Source organism: Triturus cristatus, chromosome 4_2 (assembly GCF_964204655.1).
Source record: "Triturus cristatus chromosome 4_2, aTriCri1.1, whole genome shotgun sequence".
NCBI classification, from domain to species: Eukaryota; Metazoa; Chordata; class Amphibia; order Caudata; family Salamandridae; genus Triturus; species Triturus cristatus.
This window is the reverse complement of record NC_140586.1, coordinates 788,841,847-788,861,829: the sequence shown is the minus strand read 5'-3', so window position 1 is coordinate 788,861,829 and position 19,983 is coordinate 788,841,847.

Sequence of the window (19,983 nt, the reverse complement as noted above, 5' to 3'; positions counted from 1 at the left end):
AGTTGAAGGGGAAGAAAAATGACAAAAGAACATGGTTTTTATACATTTACATTTTCTGGTTTGAGCAGTGAATTCCGATTGTGATAGTCAAGCTATCTAAGAGTAACTGGGGCAAGAAAAACAGGTAATTCGAAATTGCACTTAATTACAGTAAGGATGTCCAGTCTTCTGTCCTATTGAGTCCGGTGTTGATGGAATCAAAAAGGATGATTGTCTTTAGTTCCTCTCTGTTTAAAAGTTGAGCCATATTGCCACCCCTTTGGGGTAACTTCAATGATTTGAGGACAGTCCAGCGCAAGTCATCTTCGTTATGATTGGCCTCAGTGAAATGTTCAACCAGGGGGGCGTTCTGTGTCTTGCATCGGATGCGGCTTCTGTGCTGACAGATTCTGGTCTTGACTCTTTGCGTAGTCTGTCCAATGTATATTTTCGAACAGGGACATTGGATAAGGTAGATAACATTACAGGAATTACAATTGGTGAAAGCTTGACAATGCACTGTAATGTTATCAAATGTGAAACTTTTGCCCTCAATGGTGAACACACAAACATTGCAAGAACCGCATTTTGAGTGACCAATGATGGGGGACAGACCCCAACTAGCAAGGAGAGTAGTGTTGGGAGCGACAGGTAGTGCATCCCTGACCAGGTGGTCCTTCAGATTTTTGCTTTTTTTGAAAGCGAATAGTGGTTTTTCAATAGTGAGATTCCCTGCATTTAGAATAGGCCAATGGTGCAATATCGCTTTTCTCAATTTGTTGGATACCAGAGAAAAAGTAGTCACACAGGCAATTCTCTGCAGTTCTTTTTTTGGTTTAGGGGTCAGAAGCACTTCTCGGGGACAATACCAAGCTCTTTTGGAAGCATTTTTTACGATTCTTTTTGGGTAGCCTCTGTCTTTTAGTTTAGAGGCCAGAACCGCTGATTCTCTGAAATAGTCAGCCCTACAAGAGCAATTTCTCCTAATTCTCAAAAATTGAGAATACGGCAATGAGTACCTTAGAGCCCTAGGGTGATTGCTGGTGTAGTTCAGGAGGGTATGGGCCATGCCACATGAAAAGGGAAACATTTGCAAGCCAGTGTTTTTATTTACGCCACTTATCCACTATCTTATTATAAAAGGATTTTGGAGTAAAACCAGAGCCATGTATGTTCTACGCAAAATCTTAAATGCTATGTTGTGTATCTGGCATGGGAGGATACTTTTTGAGGTGTACATATTTTTGCCAATTCATTTTCAGTAAATTCTGTCCCACATTCCCTCTGCCATTAGGACTTATCCAATAATACAATACAATGAGCTTGTAAAGTGCACAGCTACCTCGAGGTAAGCGTCCCTGCACTGGCAGAAACATCACCTGTAAGAAACCGGACAGCAGAGAACCTAGGAGACGTTTAGGCAAGAGTTGGAGTAGGGCTTTTTGTGTTGCAGTTCTTTATTGTATATTCAAACATTATAACATAGAGAATGAAGTAGGTCCGTACATGTGCTATTTAGGTGACATACACATTATATGTACAAATATGGACTATGCCACCAGAAAGTTGACCCATTGGACCTACGTACAATCTGACACTACTGTAAACTAGTAATGAGAATAATAGAGGGGTAAAGGGGGGAGGTGGAGGGGGAGGAGGGAGGAGGATTCCAGGAGAGGGATGAAGAGTAGGGTTTTTAAGCTCTTTCTGAGGACAGCTTCAGACGGGTTACTTCTCAGGCCAAGAGAAAGAACATTCCACAATTTCGAGGCAAGAAGAACAAATGATCTGCCTCCTCTTCTGGCCACATTGATGCAAGAGAGCTGGAGGAGTTTACTTTTAGTAAAAAAAACACAAGGAGATGATGGACGGAGTGATGAAACTTTTCAGACACTTACCCCCAGTCACAGATGTGGGTTGAACCCATCACCTATGTTAAGCTCACTTCGCCACCCCAATTCAGACCCAGCTAAGTTTTTAGCTCTCGCCTAGCGCACACAGCGCATGCCTTGCTTCGCCCTGGCAAGACTATTGTTGTCGGTTTGGAGCACGAAGGGAGACAAAACATGTGAGCGCCCGGACAGCCGATGTGCACGCTCACGGTGTCTGCATCAGCTTGGGCCCGGACAGCACATGGGCACGCGCACGGTGTGTCTTTCAGCTTTGACCCGGACAGCACATGGGCACGTGCCGGCGTGTCTTTCAGTTTGCGTCTGGACAGCCAACGTGCACGCTCGCACGATCACGGCGTCTCTTTCAGCTTGTTTCGGACAGTGTTGCGGCTGAAGTAGAGATCGGAGCCAGCGACATGGAGCTGCTTCCCAGCAGCGTAGGCCCCTTGATACCCCTTCCGTTCCCCAAGTGCTGTGCAGAGAGTCTGGGGGAGACCAGTATTTCCGTGCGAGGGATCAGGTAAGATCCAGCGGGATGGTCATTAAAATGTGCATGCATACAGACAGGTCGCGGCGTTTCAGCACAAAGTGCTTTCGCTTTTGTTTGTTTCTGTATCTCCCTGCCGCTGCTAAGAGGCTTAATGGAAAAGAATGCTTTAAATCGTCGCAGGGAAGGTGCATTTTAATGCTGGTCCACATCAGAGGCCCGGGATTGCATTCCGCTGCTTTAACCATTTGTTTTTATCTGGCAAGCCAGAGGGAAGAGCGCGCGAGATCAGAGGCCCGGGGATTGCATTCCGCCGCTTTAACCATTTGCTTTTATCTGGTTTTGTTATTGCTATTACACCTTGAGCGGTTCTGTCTTACTATTCTTTGTCTTAGCCAAGCTCTATCTAGAGAACAACGAGCGGCTGCCAGGTCAAATATAATAAATAAGTGACATGTGAAGTAGGATTTTCACGGGCTCAGTTTAAGATATTTCTGGCAGCCCCTGATCGCAAAAACATGGTAACAACGGTGGCTTATGATAACGTCCGGACTCCAGATCAAACAAAAGGTTCATTACGCCGACCTGGACATCGAACTTGGGCACTTTCATGCTTTTCCTTCACTTTTATTGTGTCTCCTGTAAAAAGAACAGGCAGGTATAGCACGACCCGCACCTACCACTCAGAGCAACAGCCAAAAAGCCTTCTGTGAACACCTTGCACTCCTTGAGCTGTTGCTGGCGCCCCCTGCACCCTGTATCAACAAAACTTGAGTTTTACACGCCCCGACACTCCACCCGCGGCTTCAGCACGGAGTCTCATCCACCTGCTAGGTTAGCTTTCTATAAACATTTATTGAAGCTGTTATATGGAGAAACATGTACACACAGTCACTCTCATCTTCTCCAACCCCTTTCCACCTGATTGAACGACAGTAAACAGTGCTTCACTAATTTCAATATCATTCCTTGGCATCCAACCACAGAGCTCCTCTCCCATAACGTTACAACTAAGCGGGCTCGTGCCCAACCGCCCCCGTCATCTCGGGTGTCGCAAAATTCAGAATGTTCCAGAATGTCCAACTACCTCAGTCTCTGTGGGCCGTGGAGCCACTTAAAGTTTTTAGCCAGGTAAGAAAGTAACATGCCACATTGTTTTTGAAAGGTATGCTCACGTCCCTGGGTCATTTTCTATTACCAGGAGCCCAAAACACTGCCACCACGCATTCTCACACAGGAGAATTACTGTTGCCCACCAAGTCAAAATAACATTTGGCTGCAAGCAGCATACATGACACAGTTTTCCCACACAGAGTACAGTACAGATACTAAATCCAGTTGGCCGCACACTGCTCGTCACACTAGCAAGTTGCCCCAAGGAACTCTGGTAGATATAGTGGCGACGGCGAGTACGCCTATGCCACAGTGTTTGAAAAAAGTATGTGTCGCATTAGCCATCCCTGGACACGTGTTTCGAGGTAGTTGCCTCTCGTCAGCAGGGAGTAGGTAAGTGTAAAGGGGTGCCGCGTGGACTGCCCATAACGTAAAAACAGATAGAGTACCTCTCATGGCGCGCAGGTGCTGGTCCAGAGCTCGTCAGCCCAAATGGCTCAAGGGTACCTTTATATAACAAATCCAGTTGGCCGCACACTGCTCGTCACACCAGCAAGTTGCCCCAAGGAACTCTGGTAGATGTAGTGGCGACGGCGAGTACACCTATGCCACAGTGTTTGAAAAAAGTATGTGTCGCATTAGCCATCCCTGGACACGTGTTTCGAGGTAGTTGCCTCTCGTCAGCAGGGAGTAGGTAAGTGTAAAGGGGTGCCGCGTGGACTGCCAATAACGTAAAAACAGGTAGAGTACCTCTCATGGCGCGCAGGTGCCGGTCCAGAGCTCGTCAGCCCAAATGGCGCCCAATTGCTGGTGTGACGAGCAGAGTGCGACCAACTGTATTTGATTTATTTACGGCTCCCTTGAGCCAACGGGCTGACGAGCCTTGGTCCTGCACCTGCGCGCCATGAGAGGTACTCTACCTGTTTTAATTACTTTTTGGCAGTCCACGAGGCACCCCTATACACTTACCTGCTCCCTGCTGACGAGAGGCAACTACCTCGAAACACGTGTCCAGGGATGGCTAATGCGACACATACTTTTCTATACACACAGTGGCATAGGCGTACTCGCCGTCGCCACTACATTGACCACAGTTCCTTGGGGCAACTTGCTGGTGTGACGAGCAGAGTGCGACCAACTGTATTTGATTTATTTACGGCTCTCTTGAGCCAACGGGCTGACGAGCCTTGGACCTGCACCTGCGTGCCATGAGAGGTACTCTACCTGTTTTAATTACTTTTTGGCAGTCCACGCGGCACCCCTATACACTTACCTGCTCCCTGCTGACGAGAGGCAACTACCTCGAAACACGTGTCCAGGGATGGCTAATGCGACACATACTTTTCTATACACACAGTGGCATAGGCGTACTCGCCGTCGCCACTACATTGACCACAGTTCCTTGGGGCAACTTGCTGGTGTGACGAGCAGAGTGCGACCAACTGTATTTGATTTATTTACGGCTCCCTTGAGCCAACGGGCTGACGAGCCTTGGACCTGCACCCGCGCGCCATGAGAGGTACTCTACCTGTTTTAATTACTTTTTGGCAGTCCACGCGGCACCCCTATACACTTACCTGCTCCCTGCTGACGAGAGGCAACTACCTCGAAACACGTGTCCAGGGATGGCTAATGCGACACATACTTTTCTATACACACAGTGGCATAGGCGTACTCGCCGTCGCCACTACATTGACCACAGTTCCTTGGGGCAACTTGCTGGTGTGACGAGCAGAGTGCGACCAACTGTATTTGATTTATTTACGGCTCTCTTGAGCCAACGGGCTGACGAGCCTTGGACCTGCACCTGCGCGCCATGAGAGGTACTCTACCTGTTTTAATTACTTTTTGGCAGTCCACGCGGCACCCCTATACACTTACCTGCTCCCTGCTGACGAGAGGCAACTACCTCGAAACACGTGTCCAGGGATGGCTAATGCGACACATACTTTTCTATACACACAGTGGCATAGGCGTACTCGCCGTCGCCACTACATTGATCACAGTTCCTTGGGGCAACTTGATGGTGTGACGAGCAGAGTGTGACCAACTGTATTTGATTTATTTACGGCTCCCTTGAGCCAACGGGCTGACGAGCCTTGGACCTGCACCTGCGCGCCATGAGGGGTACTCTACCTGTTTTAATTACTTTTTGGCAGGGGGCGTGGCTTGGCTGCCGAGCGGAATGGCTGCCTGAAACCGCAGCTCCGCCGATCGAGCACAGAAATCCTTCAATTATTTGCTCAACTGATGTGCGGGCTCGGACCTCCCCACCCGAGAGGGTAGCCCAGGGTGTCCGCCCTGTGTGCTGGATGTTCTGGCCCCGTCGGACACACGGAAGCGGAGAGCGGCCTGCAGGAAGCGCAGAGACGCGGCGGCCTGCGGCACTCGCGAGAGCCGGGGGCTTGCATGAGGTGGGGCCCGAAACCGGACCGAGTGGTGAGGCAGCGGCTGTTCGATCGCCCCGGAGGGAGTGAGGCCTGCCGGATGATTACCCCCTGCGGCTGAGACAGCGTGGCTGGGACAGTGGCGACCGGTGTGGTGGAACACTGAAAGCGGACTGGAGGTGAGGCGCAGGTGGAGACCCGGACGCTCTGCGGCGCACTGGGAGCTAGCTGACTGCCGTAGACTGCGCGGAGGGCTCCGATGCTTACCCTCGGCGGACGCTGCTGGGCCCTGCTCTGGGAGAACGTGTTGCCGGACCTCATGGGGAGAGACGCTGATTCGCTCCTTTAGATCGCCTGCCCTTGGAATGCATACTGGGGAACAGTGGCAGGCCCGGAAGGATAATTGAAGTGGCGGCCATCTTCCCTGAAGGTGGTTGTGTGGCGGAGTCCTATTGTCGGAGGCCCCGGGACGACGGTGGGCGAGACGTGGTCGGCTGCTGTGCCTGCCCCTGGCCATACTGCAGTGCTGGTGAAGGCGAGCTTAGGTCCAGTGACCCCCGGAGCAGTGGGGGGTCGGGGCGCGGAGCAGGGAATCGACTGGCTCTGGCGCGAGATTGCTTGGCTTGCTCTCCCCTCCAGATGTTCGCTTAGACGGGGTGCGAGTGCGCTCCTGTGGACGTCCATCTCCGCTGTGCTGCGTTGACCTGGGATGCGGAAAGGGATCGGCTGCACGAGTATCGGCCTGATCCGACGGACTGTGCTGTGACTCCCTGTGGAAATATGGATTTTTCCGATCAGTTATGTCCCCTATCTTGGACCCCAACGGTTTCATGTATGAATCACCAGTACATGTATGTTCCCTCCAGTTCCAGTTATGAAGACGCAAACACATGTGCGTCCACCGTCAACATGTCCTCTTTCAGATCCGCCATGAATAAGCCTGATATTCCATTCCTAAGTATGAAAGGCCACCGGCTTTATATGGTTCACTTATGCCATTTTTCAGTCCAGGCAAGTAGGCCCTGATTCTGTCATCAAGCTTTTCTTGCCTTCTGCCTCTGAAAGCTCCAGTCTGAGCCTGCATCTGTGACCATGAACTCTGTCTCATTCCCTGCGCGGCTCACGAAGCCTGACATCAGCCTGCTGCCTGCCAAAAACTGTATTTCACCTTCGAAATTATCTGCTCCGCTCCCTGCCCAATGCATTCCTGTCTAGTAGTTTAAGTAAACATTCTTCCAGCTACCGAGCAAAGGCTCGGCTTCTCTGTCTTTATGTAAGTAATTCATAGCCCTGTTACCATGGAATATTCCTACCCCCTCGCATCTAGTGTAGACACTTAGACGCTTGTACACGCACTAACAGTCAGTATAGTCAGTATAGAATAAGATTCTACTCTAAGAGACCTCTCTTTTGGATAACATAGTTCTTTAAACATAGGATGTTAGATATGATTTGGGATTAGGTTGACTTGACCCTCCAGACTTCTGTCGCCACATGTAGAGCTAAATGTCAAGTCCCCCTTCACCCCCTAGTTGCACGTCAATCACACGTCATGCTGCTGCGCGCGCATTTCTGCCAAGTATTTCTGCTGACATTGCGAAATTCTTTCATGGAACCACCCTATTATGACATCACACCTGATGACGTTCTTTAGTTACACCCAGTTACGCCCACTTTTGCTACGTATGTATGTTTTATCCACACTATCAATTGTTACGCCTCTTGCATTTGCTTCATTGTAATACCTATTGTATAAAAGTGATTACTTATCAATAAAGTTTGTACTTCACTTCCTGAACCTCCGTGGTGATGGAACTTGGAGTCACCGATTCGAATCGTCCATTGGAATAAAGCCCATTCCGAACCTCTAATACCACGGATTCTGCCTCTTATTTTCTGAGCTATTTTTATTATGTTTCTGTATCAAATTAAGTCCCGGTAATTAAATTATTTACCACAACGGACAACAACGCGTACCAGCAGGATTTCCTGTATCTCCCTCCGGTCAAGCGGGGGCGACTGAGGCTGCGATCAACACCCAGACGAGGCGGTGAGAAGTGCGAAGTATCCCGACCAGAGCCTAGCTGAGAGAGCAAGATCCGAGGTATACAGAGGCCCACCAAGTTCCGAAGTTCTGAAGTGTCCGAAGTTTTCGAGTCCAGTCCAGTCCGGTCCCGTTCCGAGGCCTTCCGTTCCGAGCTACCCGGTGAGTACCATTACTGGGGAGGCGTTCTGACGTGCACATAGGTTGTGCCGGTCAAGACGGGTTTGGGTACACAAATCCGGTCTGCACTGTTTCAGCAGTGTATCTGTACTGTTTAGCAGTATATCTAGTATATCAAGTATATAAATTCAGAATAATTCAGTTTATGCCGAGTATTATGTGTAGTGATTAAGTCTCTTTAGATCGTCATCATCATTGTTGCTCAGTTAAATGTTAAATGTTAAAATGTTTCAAATACGTTCTGCATATTGTGGTGTGAATGACTGTTCATTATCGTGTTTATTGTATTAAGTTTGTTCAAGATCAAGTATCAGATCAGTTCTCAATATGCCGCTCTTTTCGAAATTAAGACAGATCACAACTAGAAAAGGGGTACTCGAAGAAGCTGTTCCTATTCCTCCTAGGGACACTCCAGGGTACTTCATGTATCATAAACACGGCTTAGACGCTATATTATTTCTTGATTTATGGGTAGACTACACCAAGGAATTACCAGAAAGTCAGAGGTGGCCCGCAGCTGGGACCTGGGATGCAGAGTGCATCATGAAAGTAGAGGAAGAGTTATGGAAAAGGAAAGCCAGACAGTCACAGAAAGACGCCGTTGAGTTATGGCGTAAAGAATCTCATAGACGTATAGAAAAAGCGCTCCGACAGGAGGAGAAAAATAAGGAGAGTTCAAATAAAATCCGAGAAAATCTATTAATTGAAGAAGGTACACGAGTGAAATCAGAACAAGTAGACAGACAAAGAAATGCCCTTATGAATGGTATGTATCCCCTCCTGGCCGAAAGATTACCTAAGGCTACTCCGGAGATACCAAAAGACTTGCCACCCCCATTGTTCCCAATAAAAATGCATCCTAAGGGGCATCCTAGAACAGCAGAAGATGTTTTTCTTTCCTCATATTTAGATGACGCAGCTCCCGAGTATACTAACCCCGCCCCACATAGACCGCCTGCCGGGGAGGTTCAACGCCAAGATCCTGTATCTGTATCTCTACAACAACAAATCCTGACACAAGTTCCGGCAAGCACATCTGTTTCCACATCTGTTCCTACAACTACTTCTACAGTTGTGTCCACACCTATAGTTGCTGTATCGCGTTCAACGAATCCTTTCACGCCCGATACCCCAGATGGGGCTACCGGAGGTGCTACCAACATTTTTTCTACGCCACCCAGAGTAAATAAACTTACCTTTCAAGAATCAGCACATCCACGTACCCCCAAACTCATAAATGCCCGCACGCTTAAGGAACTTCTAGTAGATTGTAGATATGACCCTGTGCCCGGCAAAGAGGACGAAATGATCATGGCATCATTACGTATCAGACGAGCCGCAGTGTATTTAGGGAAGTTACCAGGAATGACTATGCATCTAGATAATATATATCATTTTGTCCAAACAGGGCGAGATTCTGAATGTATTAACAGAGCTATGGAATACCAGAAAGTGGAGATACAGGGGGAACTGTTACGTTTCCTCATAAATTGTGTGATCAGAAATCAGGACCGACCGGGGGTAGACCCGGAAGCAATGCAAACTCTTACCAGATGGAGCCAGAATATATCAGAAGGGAGACATGATAAGCAAAAATGTATAATAGCCATGTGCCGAAAGATCCGTAGAGAAATAGAACGCCTACACGAAGAGAGATTAACGGTAGACCAGTTTGAACAAAACGAGGAGGAGGAAGGATCAGGACTGCCCACAGGACAGTCAGAAACCATAGCCTATGTAGGTAGAGGAAGATCTTGTAATAGTACTAGATGTTTTCCTGACCTGATACGTCCGATATGTCCAGACAATAACAGGAATTTCCAAACACCTATAATAAATATAAGGTCCCCCGAGCATTCGTTCCAAGTCGCTGACAAATTACTCAGAGAACGAAGGGGTTATCATCTACTCGATTCTATGGATGAACAAGAATTAGCCAGGTCAGCCGTTCATTGGGTTGACAGTCCCGGAAAATATGGTGATGATACAGTAGCACACACATTTTTGAACCTCACCCCAGATGAACAGCGTTTAGCTGGGATTTATATGATTCAACAACTCATTATACTATATAAAAGCCAACATTCAGATCCTGGTCCCTTACCTGATATATTGACTGAATTACTCACGAATAGTTGGAGAGGTTCAGGTACTAAGTTAATTAGAGAAATACTAGAATCAAGAAAGCAGTACATTCTTTTTGTATGCCCAGAACATGTCTCACTGCCCATCAAGGAAAGAACGACGTATTACATGGACAGACAGAATCCCTTACGCGAAGTGCACCCGATAAAAGGCGAGGACAATCAGTTTAAACGTGTATTTGTATATACGCCCATATCGAAAATAGAATTGTTACAAATGAAGAAAGTGGTACCCAGTCATGACAAAGACCCAGCGGGTTTCCACCGAGAAATTAAAGACATGTTACTCATGGGAGAGTATACCTATCCCGACATTATGACTATATTAAAGGTATTAATGCCTGCTGGCATTTATGAAAAACTCAGGGAAAAAGAGTGGGAGGTGGGAGACCAAAAGATAGACTGGACAGCATTAGAAGCAGAAGAAAAGGCCCGAACTGCAGGAGCAGGGCTTGGGGATAAAACTAAAGCACTACCAGGTTTAATAGTACAGGTACTGCCACGTTTATTAACTACGAAAAAGGAGGACTGGGGTGCAATCTCAGCCTGTAAACAAAAGCAAGATGAAGACACTAGTGATTTCTATGCCCGATTTGAAAAATGTTTTGGTATAAATAGTGGCATAAAAGCAAGTAGCGAATCATACCCACATCTGTTTGTGACAAAATTAGTTGAAAATTCCTTGCCCCAAGTGAAGAATAGAGTATTAAAATTCGAGAGTACCTGGCAAGGTAACACCCCATCACAAATGTTACAAATGTTACAGTATCATCACAATAGAATTAGAGAGGAACAAGAACATGAACAAAGACGCATGAAAGACACGAAAATGAAAATGCTAGTCTCCCAGACAGTTCCAGCTGAAGGACATAAAAAGGGTACGACACATTCCGGTGATTCAGCAGGACCTGTAAAAGGGACATGCAACTATTGTAAACAGCCAGGACATTACATACACGATTGCCCAGTCCTGAAGCGTAATATTGCCACAGGTAAAACACAAGAAAGACCACGGCCACCTAGACAGGATCAGAATGAACAAGGAGCCCCGCAGCATGCACAGTCCATGCCAGCTCCACAACAGTCTATACAGTTTGTGCCAGCTGCACCAGCGCTGCCTGTTGCTGCCACACAAACCACGACACGACAGCTGTACCAGACCGCACAGTACGACTATCCTGATTATCAACGATACGCATGAACCAGCCTAGAGAGGGAAGTTGACTTACCCCTTATCGAGGTCCCTGTAGACCAAGAAGGACCTTATGTACATAGTGAATTATTAGGCCAAGATAGAAAATTTTTACTTGATACAGGGGCAAGTCGAACAACTATAAAACGTAGTGAAGTTCCAGGGGCACCCCTCTCAGGCTCACAGAATATTTCCCTTGGTTTTTCAGGAAAACCTATTGTTAATGAAGTATCACAGCCTCTTCCACTTACGATAGGACCTTTGACCCGAATTACAGATTTATTGCTTACTAAATCATGTCCAGAAAACTTGTTAGGTATAAAAACACTGAAAGCTCTAGGAGCTATAATATGTTGTTCTCCGGAAGGAGTAAGATTGTTTTTACGTGATTTCAAAGGTCACTATGTGTCTAGAGACATGGATCCCCGACTGCAGACTTTACCTACACATTTATGGGCACAAGGCCCTACTGATGTCGGTTGCATGAATATTACACCATATCGAGTTACACTAAAGGCAGGAGTGGTACTACCACGAATGCGACAATACAAGTTACCACCAGATGCCGTAGTGGCTTTACTGCAAATCATTGACGAGCTCATTGCCCAAGGAGTGGTTGTGGAAACTGACTCCAATGTATGTAATTCTCCGATAATTCCTATTCTTAAACGAACAGATCCAAAAGCCCCGCCAGTATATCGATTGGTTATTGATCTGCGCGAATTGAACAAGTGCATTGTGCCACAATTCCCTGTGGTCCCAGATATCTCGTCATTACTGACAGATATTGATTCCGAAGCAACATTCTTTACTGTAATTGATCTCAAAAATGCCTTTTTCAGCGTCCCAATAGATCCGGAAAGCCAATACTTGTTCGGATTTAGTTTAAATGGACGTAGCTTTAAATTCACACGCGCACCTCAAGGATTTACAGAAAGCCCCAGCATCTATAGCCAAGCACTGAAACGAGAACTCGACAGTATCCACATGCCAGTAAATACTGCCCTACTTCAATATGTCGATGATCTGCTGATCACCGCTAGAAGCGAACCTGAATGTGAGAAAGCATCACTGACAGTTTTACAATTTCTAGCCGAAAAGGGGCACAAGGTGTCCCCTTCTAAGCTGCAATTCTGTGTCCAGCGAGTTGTTTATCTTGGACACTCGCTGTCCAAGGAGGGAAGGCAGCTTACACCCGACCGCATTCAGTTAATAGCTAACATGCCAATACCCAAGACACAAAAGGAGGTGCGGGCTTTCATAGGCCTCACTTCATATTGTAGGCAGTGGATCCCTCAGTATGCATTTCTAGCAAAACCACTCATTCAATTGACAACACAGGAGGCAGCCACATCGACTGTTCTCCCTTGGACTCAGGAACATGCCCAAGCTTTTGAAAGCCTAAAGAAAGCCTTATGCCAAGCACCTGTTTTAGCAACACCATGTTACAATAAACAGTTTACACTCTTTGTTACAGAACGCGAAGGTACTGCCTTGTCAGTACTCACACAGGATCAAGCAGGATCACACAAACCATGTGCTTATTTTTCTAGTACATTAGATCCCGTAGCTCAGGCTTTGCCTGCATGCCTAAAATCAGTGGCAGCAACAGCTTTAGCAATCAGACAAAGCGATGCCATAGTGTTAGGACACCCATTGACAGTTCAAGTACCACATGCAGTGGAGGTTCTTGTGAATCGAACGCAAACACAACACTTGACTATAGCGCGACTTACAGGGTATGAATTAACATTGTTTCAGCCACATATAGAAATCAGACGTTGTAACACATTGAATCCTGCCACACTTTTACCTGTAATCGGAACAGACCCACTAGCGCATGATTGTATTGAAGTTATCACTATCACGACGAAACCCAGACAAGACTTGACAGATGTCCCATTGCCAGACCCAGACCTGACGTTGTATGTAGATGGTTCATGTATGAGAACAAGTACAGGAGAGTTAGTGGCCGCTTACGCAGTCACAACAGACACTGAAGTCATCGAAACAAATTGCATAAATACCTTGTCAGCTCAAGCAGCAGAGCTCATTGCTCTGACACAAGCCTGTATTCAAGCCACAAATAAAAAAGTCAACATATACACTGATTCACGTTATGCATTCGGAGTTGTACATGACTTCGGCGTGCTGTGGCGAGAGAGAGGTTATTTAACTTCTCACGGTGCCCACATTCAGCACGGACCCCTCATTCATGCCTTATTAGATGCAATACATTTACCCACTGCAATATCAATTATGAAATGTAAAGCTCATACGAAAGTTACTGATATCATTTCTCAAGGCAATGATCTAGCTGACAGAACAGCTAAACAGACTGCTCAAACTCAAACATCCGACATGACAAAGACAATAGTCCCGACGCCAACACATTGTATGACTGTTAAAGATCCCACTCTTGACGTAATTGACATACAGACACATGCTACACCAGACGAAATAAGGAAATGGACTGAGTTAGGAGGGATTCAAACGGATCAAGGATGGATGACGAAGGAAAAATCTGTGTGGTTCCTTCCTGATTCAATGGTCCAAGTCATTATTAACACTATACATAGTCCAGCGCATCTAGGAGAAAAAGCTATGCTAGACAGCATTCAACACATTTGGTACAACAAACATTTACGAGCAGCAGCCAAACAAAAAGTTCGTACCTTTATGATCTGTTGTCAGTTCAACCCAGGAAAAAGCATTCCCGTAGAACAGGGTGGATTTCAGCCTCCTGATCACCCTTTTGAAGTCCTCCAGATGGATTATATCCAGATGGAACGATGTCGAGGATTCAAATATGTTCTCGTAGTTGTCTGTGCTCTTTCCCGTTGGACAGAGGCATACCCGGTTTCAGATTACACTGCCCCGACTACTGCCAAACAGTTGGTTCGAGAATTCTTCCCACGATACGGTTTACCACGTGTTGTCTACTCAGATAACGGCCAGCCGTTTTCATCCGAATTAATGAAACACGTTTCACTTTTGTTAGGCTATCAGTGGAAATTCCACTGTGTCCGACACCCCGAGGCAGCAGGTCTCGTGGAAAGACATAATCAGACCCTGAAAATTAGATTGTCCAAAATATGCAGAGAGAAAGGTGTCGACTGGGTAGTAGCGTTACCAGTTGCACTCTTTTACATGAGAATGGTAGCACACTCTCGAACAGGGCTATCCCCGTATGAGGTGATCTTTGGCAGACCACCAAATATGTGGGGGACGCCTATACCACGCAAAATAACTGATATTGACTGTAATATGCTGACAGATTACTTGGCTTCCTTGATGTCTGCACTACAATCTTGTCGTTCACAGGTAGCTGCAGCTTTTCCTGACAACACTGAGGTGAAACCCCATGACGTAGTTCCGGGGGACCTGGTCTTAGTGAGGAACTTTGATCGGAAGACTCAGCTGGATCCTAGGTGGAAGTCGCCGCAACTGGTCTTACTTACCACAAGGACAGCCGTGAAGATCGAAGGCAGGAAAGGCTGGATACATTCAAGTCATATCAAGAAATTTCATGGACTACCATCGGATATAAATACCACACCTCGTGTGTCTTCACCCATTGACTCAAAACTTCCTTTGGTTGAAATGAGTAATCACGAACAATATAAACTAAAACTCAGGTCTAACCAGTCAGGCAATTTGATTGTTTAAGTCCTCTCCAAGGTGAAGCGGTTGAATTTGTCTCTGACATGTATCCCTTTGACCTGAATAGAGAAAAAACCCGAAAAATGTTGAAACGACATGCGTACTGTAAATCACTGCGTAGTCATTGCACAGTGACGTTATTAATTTTGTTTTTCTTAAGTCTTTTAATAATTACTGCAAGTATATTGTTGCACATATATTATCCTATTTCTAGACATGTTTATAATGTTACTGCTGAACATTCTTTTAGTGAATTACCTCCGCATGAGTTGTCTTATAGATTTGCGCTGCGCAATAACACGTTTATTAGTATGTTACATCATTCCCATCAGGTTAGCAATGCGACAAATTGTTGGATATGTGGCCGACTCCCTCCCTATCAGAATTATAAAGGAATTCTACCTCTCTTTCCATACCCGTTCACACACAACGGCTCCTGTGGAGCATGGCTTAGTTTAATTAATTCCCTAGATTCGAATTCTGCAGTTTATCAAGACAACTGGGTATGGGGAAATTTGAACTTAGTTTTACTTAAAATCTGCTACCCTAACAAGGAGGGACTTCCCAAGAGAACAGGAACTGACCTAGAAAATGAAGTGTATGGATTAGGTAATTTTACGCTTAATCTTATGATCCTAAATGTCGAATCCGAAGCTACTCCAATTTTGCCCGCTATGTCAATATTTCCAGTAAAAGGTGAATTATGTGTAAGAAAGAATGGTTCCATGCATATGGGCCATAGTAGATGCACCACTGTAATAGAATTTAGTGATCAAGGCAAGTCTACATTTAGAGCTTCCCGCCATTCCTATTTTATATGTGGTCAGACGGCATATGTACGTTTGCCTCTAGATTGGGATGGTACCTGCTACATTGGATTCCTTTTGCCACCTGTTTTCCTAGCTCCTCCTGATTATCACAGAAATACTCATTTAGTACACAATAGAGAAAGGAGAGATCTCCCAATAGTCGATTACACTGAAACAGCATGGGAAAAATACACAGATTTCAATAAAGGTCTCTTTCCCTATATAGGTACCGTTACTAATAGTAAGCTGATACGTAGATTAACTAGAACCCTTGAAGCAGTAGTGAACGAAACTATTTCCGCCTTAGGCAATTTAACAGAAGAGCCGTCTGCTATGCGGATTGTTGTGCTTCAAAATCGTCTTGTCCTTGACGTCATCCTGGCCGATAGGGGCGGAGCTTGTAGGGTCATCGGATCAAGTTGTTGCATTTTCATACCAGAAAATTCGCCATCTGTATATAAAGCCATAACTCGCCTTCATAAGATTGTAAGCCAGATACACCAGAATCCAGGCACCTGGACTTGGTCCGGTTGGTTTTGGAGTGTATTATCTACCTTTGGATGGAAGGTCCTATCCTTCCTAGGTATTGGCCTTCTCGTACTATTCAGTTGCTGTCTATGTCTACAATGTGGACCAGCGATCTGTGGTCTGTGTGCCACATCGTGTATTCCACCACCAAGATTTCATTCCTCCCCGAAGAAAAAAGAAGAACAAATGATGCTATATGAACAGATCAACGGATTGATGAAGATTGATATCTCTTAACGGGCAAGTAGGGGACAAGGAGGGAATGTGGAAATATGGATTTTTCCGATCAGTTATGTCCCCTATCTTGGACCCCAACGGTTTCATGTATGAATCACCAGTACATGTATGTTCCCTCCAGTTCCAGTTATGAAGACGCAAACACATGTGCGTCCACCGTCAACATGTCCTCTTTCAGATCCGCCATGAATAAGCCTGATATTCCATTCCTAAGTATGAAAGGCCACCGGCTTTATATGGTTCACTTATGCCATTTTTCAGTCCAGGCAAGTAGGCCCTGATTCTGTCATCAAGCTTTTCTTGCCTTCTGCCTCTGAAAGCTCCAGTCTGAGCCTGCATCTGTGACCATGAACTCTGTCTCATTCCCTGCGCGGCTCACGAAGCCTGACATCAGCCTGCTGCCTGCCAAAAACTGTATTTCACCTTCGAAATGATCTGCTCCGCTCCCTGCCCAATGCATTCCTGTCTAGTAGTTTAAGTAAACATTCTTCCAGCTACCGAGCAAAGGCTCGGCTTCTCTGTCTTTATGTAAGTAATTCATAGCCCTGTTACCATGGAATATTACTACCGCCTCGCATCTAGTGTAGACACTTAGACGCTTGTACACGCACTAACAGTCAGTATAGTCAGTATAGAATAAGATTCTACTCTAAGAGACCTCTCTTTTGGATAACATAGTTCTTTAAACATAGGATGTTAGATATGATTTGGGATTAGGTTGACTTGACCCTCCAGACTTCTGTTGCCACATGTAGAGCTAAATGTCAAGTCCCCCTTCACCCCCTAGTTGCACGTCAATCACACGTCATGCTGCTGCGCGCGCATTTCTGCCAAGTATTTCTGCTGACATTGCGAAATTCTTTCATGGAACCACCCTATTATGACATCACACCTGATGACGTTCTTTAGTTACACCCAGTTACGCCCACTTTTGCTACGTATGTATGTTTTATCCACACTATCAATTGTTACGCCTCTTGCATTTGCTTCATTGTAATACCTATCGTATAAAAGTGATTACTTATCAATAAAGTTTGTACTTCACTTCCTGAACCTCCGTGGTGATGGAACTTGGAGTCACCGATTCGAATCGTCCATTGGAATAAAGCCCATTCCGAACCTCTAATACCACGGATTCTGCCTCTTATTTTCTGAGCTATTTTTATTATGTATTTGTATCAAATTAAGTCCCGGTAATTAAATTATTTACCACATGAATGGTCCGCTCCGCTGCGCCCCGTGTGTGCCCCGGATCGGAGGGCACAGCCCTCTTAACTGCCAACGAGGCCTAACCGCCCTGCTGCCCTCAACAAGTCGCTGGTGGGTGGCGACCGGTGCAGTGTGAGGAGAGCGCGGCTCGGCTGCCCACGCAAACTAACTGCGCCAGGAGGCAAACAGTGGGCGGCCATGGGCAAGCCAGACACGCGGCAGCCGAAAATCACATTTGACAAGTCCAAACAGAAACCGCCAGACCCAGACCACCGTGAGGCTGAGTCTGCTCGAGAAGACCGGAGTAGTGCTCAGGACGTGGACATTAAAACCATGTTTCAGGAACTGAAAACAAGTTTATATGGCATTGATGGCAAAATGGATGCGCTGGCGGCCCGCATGGACGGTATCACGTCACGCATGGACAAACAAGAAGGAAGAGTGGCATCGCTTGAAACACGTGTGGCCGACACGGAGGAAAGTCAGACCGACCTTGACAAACAACTGCGGGGCATGGATAAGATCCTGGCACTTAAACAACTAAAAAATGAGGATTTGGAAGCGCGCTCGAGGCGCAACAACGTCCGCATCACGGGAGTGGCGGAAACGACGGACATAACAAACATGGAGCACTTTGTCGAACACATGTTTAAGGATCTGTTTGGGTCGGGTTTGTCTTCGATGTTCCTGGTCGAAAGGGCACATAGATCATTGGGGCCCAGGCCTAAACCAGGTGCGCCGCCCCGGCCTATTTTTGCACGAATCTTAAATTATAGGGACCGTGACGTGATATTACGTATGGCAAGAGGCATGACAGACGTGCAATACAAGGGCAGCCACATCGCACTATACCCGGATTATACGATGCAGGTACAGGCCGCTCGGAGGGAATTCTTGCCGGCGAAGAAACTTTTTCAACAGACGGGCACCAAATACTCCCTCATCTACCCTGCAAAACTCCGGGTCCAAGGTTCCGGTAAACCGTCCTTCTTTTTGGACGCGAAAGCGGCTCTGAAATATGCCAAACAACTGGTGAAGGACCAAAAGACTCCGGCAACTGCAGGTGGCCCGAACCAGCGGGACAGGCTAAGTGATGTTGAATAACTGTTCATGTTCGTTTATTGCTATGTCGCTGGGTATTGCCTGTCCGAACCGGGCTGGGCCATAGTGAATGTTGAATGCCCTGGAGGGTCAATTTCAGATGCTGAGAGGGAGCTAAGTAAGACTGCGGTCTCGGGAGGGGGAGGTCCTTGAGCTGTCACACTAGGTCAGCGCTCGATCACCCTGTCATGAGTACAGGGCTTGTGAGTGGCCAACCTGCGCACCTCAAGGGATGATTCCCATTCATCGTTCACGACCAATGACTGTAGTTACAGTTACCATGGTTGGGAGGGGGACCTGGGAGGATATTGCACAACCTGATTGGAGGGTTGGAGCGGGTGGGATTGGGGTTCGGTTGCAGTTGGGGGATTTTGTTGAGTTCTTTTTAAGTTCCAGAGCTGGGTCAGAGGAAGCGAGCACTGCTACTGAATTGCACATTGTACACTGTTCGTTGCCATGTCGACAGTCAACTGGCAGGAGGTGTTCTGGCATTTGCCGGGCAGGGTGGCCAGTTGGGCAGGTGGGGTGTGTGCTGTCTATCAGAGATGGGTGGCCGGGATGGACGCAGCGGGGACCAGGTCCGTGGTCTGATCGAGATTTACTTCAATGCTTGTTGCCGTGCGGAAATTCCCTACCTTGTCAGCGGGCTTACAGATTGCTGTGGCATGGCCGCCCCCGTATGTTGAGACCCGCTGGGCTGGTAATGTTTGCTTTGCGTTTCGGCATGAAGTGGCCGGGTGACTGGGAGGATGGTACATGTCTGCTGCTTGAACGAACTCTGTCAATACGCCTGGCGCTGTGAAGAGCATAACGTTTATTACCTGGAATGTACGAGGTATGAATGATAGACACAAAGCTAGATTGATACAGGCCTTCCTACTTAGAAAAGGTGCCGACATTTGCCTTCTGCAGGAGACGCACTTGACAGCTAACGCTGCGCAGCTGCTCAGACACAATAGATGGGGTGAGGTAGTCCACGCTCACTATTCTAACTACTCCAGAGGGGTGGCGATACTCA